General features: G+C 49.5%; 1 long non-coding RNA gene across 1 annotated transcript; it reads right to left on the reverse strand.

Annotated features, from left to right (window-relative positions):
• Nucleotides 1–1,162: 1,162 nt before the first annotated feature.
• LOC111846123 (uncharacterized) lies at nt 1,163–2,658 on the reverse strand. The gene is made up of 4 exons (XR_002838826.2): nt 2,331–2,658; nt 2,169–2,252; nt 1,985–2,079; nt 1,163–1,559 (listed from the first exon to the last, which is right to left on the reverse strand). It is a non-coding gene; the product is annotated as an uncharacterized lncRNA (long non-coding RNA).
• Between the last annotated feature and the right edge of the window lie 4,014 nt (nt 2,659–6,672).

The following is a 6,672-nucleotide window of genomic DNA, read 5'->3' on the forward strand; positions in this document are numbered from 1 at the left end:
ACTCACATGCCTTCCACAAGCCCTCGTCACCAGCCCAGGCTTCACAGGGAACGTTCCGGAAACAAGGGGCTTAGCATAAAGATAAGAGTGGGTGCCTCCCCCAGGTGTCACGTGACACAATGGGACACCTGTGCAGCACTGCAGCCCCCTGTGGCTGAGGGCCAGGAGGCCCTGTTCACATGGGGGCGTTACATATGTGCAGGGAACACGGCAAGCTGAAAGGTCACAATGACATCTGACAGCAGAGTCGCATTCAGAAGAAAAACAACGCGACTGGGACATGCTTGGAGACTGAAACCGGAGCTGAACCTCTTTAGTAAACATGTGGTTGCCATTCCCCCCCCACCTCCCCTAATCCCTGGATATCCCCACGGTTGCGCATTAGCACGCTGATGTTACCGGGGTGACAACACAATGTAGATAAAGTCATTCCCTAAGCAATCAGGTCACATGCTTTCACAGGCCTGTGTGAATCACAGGCTGCTATTATGTTATAAATCAGACTTATGTATTCTGTGCACTACCACCTGTCACTTGCCACTGCCAACTGTACTAAATTTATGGATATTTATGATTAGCACTTAATGTCTAATGTCTTCTTATATCCATGTTTCTTGATGCTGGGTAACCAAGCATTTCACTGCACATTGTGTGCAACTCTGTATCTGTCAAATAAGACTGATATGTTGATTTGATCGGTTGCTAAATTTGGAAATGTTAATTCTCTCTCACTTTCAAGAAAAAACAATGCTGTATATCCTTTGGCAGGAAACGGGCATCTTCAATCTCACTGCGTCTCCGCTAATGGTTCTGTTGCCTGCATGTGTGTCTAAACACCGGTGTGGTTATGAGATCCATCTCCATCACTTAGGCTGTTCATCACACTCCAATGGCTCATAAACAAACTCGGGACTCAACAAATACCTCCGCTGGAATGCCGTCCCTCATCTGCCGCTCAGATGTAGCCACCACAAAAAACAGCGCGAGCTCTAGATGTTTCTGAGGAGGCCACATCCCAGGGCTTGGACGTGTTTTTCCTGGACAGCACTGCGAAGCACATCGGACTGAATGGCGTCAGCTGGGAGCCGCGCAGCGGGTCTCCCTCATGACGAACGCTACTCCTGCTTGAACAAATCGCTGCGATAAATGTGCAAGCGGCTTAAAGGAAACACATGTAGGGGTGAGTCTGGACACGCATTAACTATCCCACAGGGGGACGGAGCACTTTGCTTTAATTTCCCTTAATCCTCTCATTAAAATAACCCTGATATACGCAGAGGATCAACAGCCAGCACCACTGGAGCGTGACAAGAGCTTTCTGTGAATTTCTCTCAAAAATGTGCGTTACGTAACACCTATCCAGCAGTGAGGTCTTTGCCAAGCTGGACGCAGTCAGGCAATATTGAGCTGGTATGAATAAGGGCTGAGATGTGTTCAAAGCCCGGCGAATGACAATAAAGCGACTTCACCGGTGGACTGTAGGTGCCCTTATACCCCCACACCCCCAGGGGGCGGTAAACGATGCAGAGCACAGACGGCATCCAGACAGCCTGAGATGTCTGCAGTGAAAGACATCAGATTTTAAAGCTTTTGGTGACATTCATTCATCTAACACACAATACAAAAATATCATTAATAGTTCCACAGATACATAAGTATATTTAGTGTATTTTAAACAAGTGGAAAATGGTGCTGGAGGTTATCTGCTGCGTTTATTTGTGTCTGTGCTGTGAGTCATCGGCACCAGCGAGCCCAGAACACCGAGAGTGGGATGCAAACTTCAGCCAGAGAAAATGGCAGCAGATCAAAGAGGAAATGCGCAGAAACATTAAAAACAGCACTAAGAATCGCCTACAAAGACAATCATCCTTCTATAAAATGTGATATAAATAAAATAAAATGCACATTTTCCCTTTTATGCCCAACTGTATAACACTATTTCTGCAAACAGGGATAACACACACACACACACACACACACACACCTTTCATGAATTGAGATGTCAGTCGTGGTCTCATGAAATACTAAGTAACCTATAAGTATGTCAGACTCCATCACCGTACAGCTGCTCCCACGAGCCTGTAAGGCAGGAGCTATAAATCACAAGCATGATCACAGGCCGTTATCAGCCCCACGCAGACAGCCGCCTCTTTCACATACAGACCTACCTTCGGTCCCGCCTGCTGTCATCATCCTGCCAATCAGTCCCCCCCCCAACCTGCTGGAGTCCTGCACGAGAGAGCAGCCGCCACCTGTAGGACCACAGACACCTGGGTCAGCATTCAATCCCTCTAATATTCACTCCCTGCTGATTTATGGACATTTCTTACAAATGAGAAGGTGGAACTGGCCTAAACCACCTTCATCCAAAATAAGCAGGTTCAGCCAGTGGAGCGATTGGGGGTTAAGGGCCTTGCTCAGGGTATTAGACACGGGGCACGGTGCAGGCGGGAAATGAGAGCGACGGCCCACTTACGGCTCCAAGACAAGGGGGGTTATTAAAGAAAACGGAACAGAACACCAAGCGGTAAAACACAAAATAAAAGGACCACATGGGGTCAAACGCAAATGAGAGAAACAAGAACTAACGGCAAAAATATCAAACAGTAACAACGAGGGGAAAAGCGCAACAAAGGCAGCAACAACACACTCAGTAACTTGAACACAATGACTGACTTAAGAACAAAGCAGGGACAGACATTTAAATGCAAAAGGTAACTGGGCTAACGAGAGGGGCAAGGTGTGGAACATCAGACAATCACGCGACAACAACAGCGCAGGGAAAACAGGCAACAGGTGCAGTAACTTATACTAATGAACACAAGACCAGGGAAACTGAACAAACGCTGAAGTTAAGAAATCCTAATCACACACTAGGAATTCAACAAAATATAGGAACATGGGGAACATAATAAAACAAGGCAGAATCATCAAAAGGAGAACATAGAACTCATAAACACTATGGAGAACAGGAAAAACAATAGTTATACGAAACAGATGAGAGTGGTTTGATTCTAGCCTTAAACCCATGACCAGAGAGTTCCAGCCTCTGCACCACACAGTCAACCCACTGAGCCGTGCAGCAGTCTGGGCAGCCAGAATAACACACTAGGGCTAACGACAATGAGACCACAATGAGACCACAAAGGGGATGGCCAGTGATAGCTGTCGGCCACATGGGGAAGAGACAGTCTGGACCCTGACACAGGAGTCCAACAGTGACATCACTCTGCTGACCCTGGGATTTAAACTGGTGACCTTCTGATCAGGGGCACAGTATCCTTAACCACTGAGCCACACACTGACCACCCGTGGAGCAGGGAGGGCTGGTTGGTTGGCTCAGGGTTCGAAGGCACCACATTCCAGGTCCAAGGTATATGGGAAACCGTGAGGTTTAGCCCCATGAGATGCTGCCAAATCACACTGGCCATCACCCTGACCTCTCTGGGCAGCTCCGGGGGGGAACAGCATCTCTCCATGTCTCTGACCAGAGAGCCTCTTCTCTCATTAAGGCAATGACATAACATGAAATATTCCACCTCCCGGCGTTTGAAGTCGTCTGGAAAACGGCTGTGTTCCGGCAGCACCGAGATTAAACCTGGGTCAGTCTGCTTTTATGTCTGTCCCGGTGATATACAGACATATACAAACGCGAGATACTTATAAACAAAGAGGTATTCACACACTCCCCCCCCACCCCCTCCACCCCCCAGATCACAGGGCAGGAGGAACCGGCTTTTTTATCTGGAGGAAAATGACTTTGCCCTCAGAGTGATCCAGGAAGGATACCCAGATCTGTGTTACATGGTTCTCAGCTAAAATAAGACGCACAAATCATCAGAAAGGAGATTTAGAAGGAGAGGGGGGGTACAGTAGTGAGGTACATCATGCCAGACAGGGGGGCTTTACATTTATTTTGTTTCGAGGCACCTCCTTGAGTGTGGGGGGGTTTCAGGCCAGTGGTGGGGTGTAGGGGTGACCTCAGCCTTGGGGGGGAGCAGGTATGGAAGAGCATTTAAAGCTCCTGCTGATTCTCACGGCTGCAGCTGCAGATTCTTCCATGAAACAGCCAGTGACGATGTGACGGACACCTGAGCAGGCCTGTCTGTCTGCAGTCTGACAGCTCCCCCCCCCCTCCGCGGGAACGACATTAACAGCGACGAGAACCTGTTAACGAGGCTGACCCCCCGCTTTGAAAGTGAAGTCCTTCAAAGCTCAACCTGCTGGGATCAGTGGGATGTGGGGGGGGGGGGGGGGCTGATCAGGTGTTTGGGATCTTACCGTGACCCCCCTGAAAGTGGCACTGAGTGCACCCGGCCACCCCCCTGCTTCTGTCTGCCTGCTGATGTTAAGTGAATCTGCGCTCCACTGACCCTGCACTTACTCCAAGCGCTTGGGACGCTCTCTGTTTGGGCAGCTGTTGTCGTCTCTGGGCACAAGCTACTTAACGCTTTTCCCAAGCCTCACCTCCAGTCAGACACCCAGCCAAGTTTGGCACAGCGGCCTGCAGAAGGACGCCCCCCTTTTCAGCGTGCTAGGATCATGTGACCATCTTTCTCATTCTCACCGACTCACACTGGAATTACGATTCCTTAACAGAAGGGATCCGTCGGCATCATTTTCATGTTCTCCGCTGTCTGAAAACATTTGTGCTGCATCGAAGGTGCTCAGTGAGGAGTTTAATGGAGTGAGTCATCTTTCAGTTACACTCCACAAATTGCCAAAATTTCTGGTAGCTCAGCATAAAAGTCCTAGTTGAAAGTGCACAAAAGCCCAGTAGGGTGCATGGTACTTAAGGACACCAACTTGTAATTCTGTAGCAGAGGTACCCTAGAGCACAAGCAAAACATCCAGCTGTAGAAATGACTGAAACGATCAGTCTGTGTAGACAGGAGGGTCTCAGCACGGGGTACACTGTGACCCGAACCCAGGATCTGGGTGTGTTCTGTGGAATGGAAGGCCGGCCACATGTGGGCCCCACGCCTCGTACCTGGGATCACGGGTGGCCAAGTAAACACAGCCAAGGTCAAGCCTTGTGGAGCCGGGCGAGTTGGCAGAGCGCGCGGTCCGTCTCTGCAGGCTGGGAGGGGGCATCTGGCTCGACGGCAGGGCTGGAAGCAGATCAGATGCGAGGCAGAGTAGGGGGGACACCGAGACCGGGCGGGGGTGGTGGGGGGATGGGCTGGGATCCAAACAGGACCCCAGCACCAGATAAGCTTTCAGTAGCCACCCTGAAACAGGGTGAGAGCAAAACCTATGGAAAATATGCACCATATGAGAGATGTTCAGACAGCTCTAATCCAAACAGGACGTGGGGGCAGGAAGCAAGGGATAGGAATCGGGGGACAGGAAGCAAGGGATAGGAATCGGGGGACAGGAAGCTAGGGATAGGAATCGGGGGACAGGAAGCAAGGTGCAGGAAGCAGGGGATAGGAAGTGGAGGACAGGAATCAGGGGACAGGAAGAAGGGAGCAGGAAATGGAGACAGGAAGCAGGGGACAGGAATCAGAGGACAGGAATCAGAGGACATGAAGGAGGGAGCAGGAAGTGGGGGCAGGAATCAGGGGACAGGAATCAGGAGATTTTTCCAGTACAGGCAGCTCTTGATTTACGTAAATCCAGACTTATGCAAAAAATATCATAGGCATTATGATAGACAGGATTTAGGAAGCACTAACACAAGGGTAACATAAGAGTTGTCAGTTGAGAACTGCTTCCCATTCACCCCGGAGTGGGACTTCCTAGCCAATCAGTGACTACCCCACACAACAAGACGGAGAGAGAGGACCAGGAGAAGACCCATGAGGCCCTAGGAAGTCCCGTGAGGTCGGCGCTGTGTACGAAGCAGCTGGATAAGGTCAGCACAGGTCAGCAGCAGGGTGATTTACGAGAGTGACCCCTTACAGCTGTGGTCATGCAGGACCCTGTCAGATCAAAGAGGAACCTGGTTGCATCACAGAGGCAATCTGCAGCTCCTCTGCTGCTGTGGACAGAGGCAACATGCATATTCTCACTCTCTCGTGACTCACTGACGACTTTACCATCTAAATCAACATGGGCCTCCCCCAGGAGCAGAGTTATGTGACAGGACAGAACAGCAGATTTACCATACACCAGCTTTCAAGGCCTAAGATCATCAACTCCAATGTCTACAATCTAGAAGTCGGAAAAATGTTACCCTGCTATGTCATTTAAATGTCTTTGTTATTTCACATATACCATCACAAATTAATTACTTCTTTTTTGATATTTATCTCCTTAATATTCTCTTTTTTCAGTATATTCCATTTGTGTCCTGTGTCTTTTTTAAATTACCTTGAATTTGTCTGCTTGTCTGCAGTATATCCACTTTCTGTCTTTGCACTCTGCCTTGTTCCACGTAATATGTTTGTTTTATGCGCCTCGCTGCTGTTTGATACCCAGAAGGGTTACTGTCTGTCTTCAGCCTGTTTTTCATTGCTCCAGCTAAGATACTTCTTAAGGGGCAGAGATGGATGGTAGGGATGGTCCTCAGTCCCGTGAAACCTGCCCTGGACAGTCACCAGCTACCTGAGAGCAGATGGGAACCTTCCGGAAGCCTCGCCAGCAGGGGGTTTAACATGCTGCCTTTGGAGTCTGTTCCTGCAGCCCCAGCCCTCTGTGAAGCACTGACACTTTACATCATGGGGTCTC

Source organism: Paramormyrops kingsleyae, chromosome 3 (assembly GCF_048594095.1).
Source record: "Paramormyrops kingsleyae isolate MSU_618 chromosome 3, PKINGS_0.4, whole genome shotgun sequence".
Classification (NCBI taxonomy): Eukaryota; Metazoa; Chordata; class Actinopteri; order Osteoglossiformes; family Mormyridae; genus Paramormyrops; species Paramormyrops kingsleyae.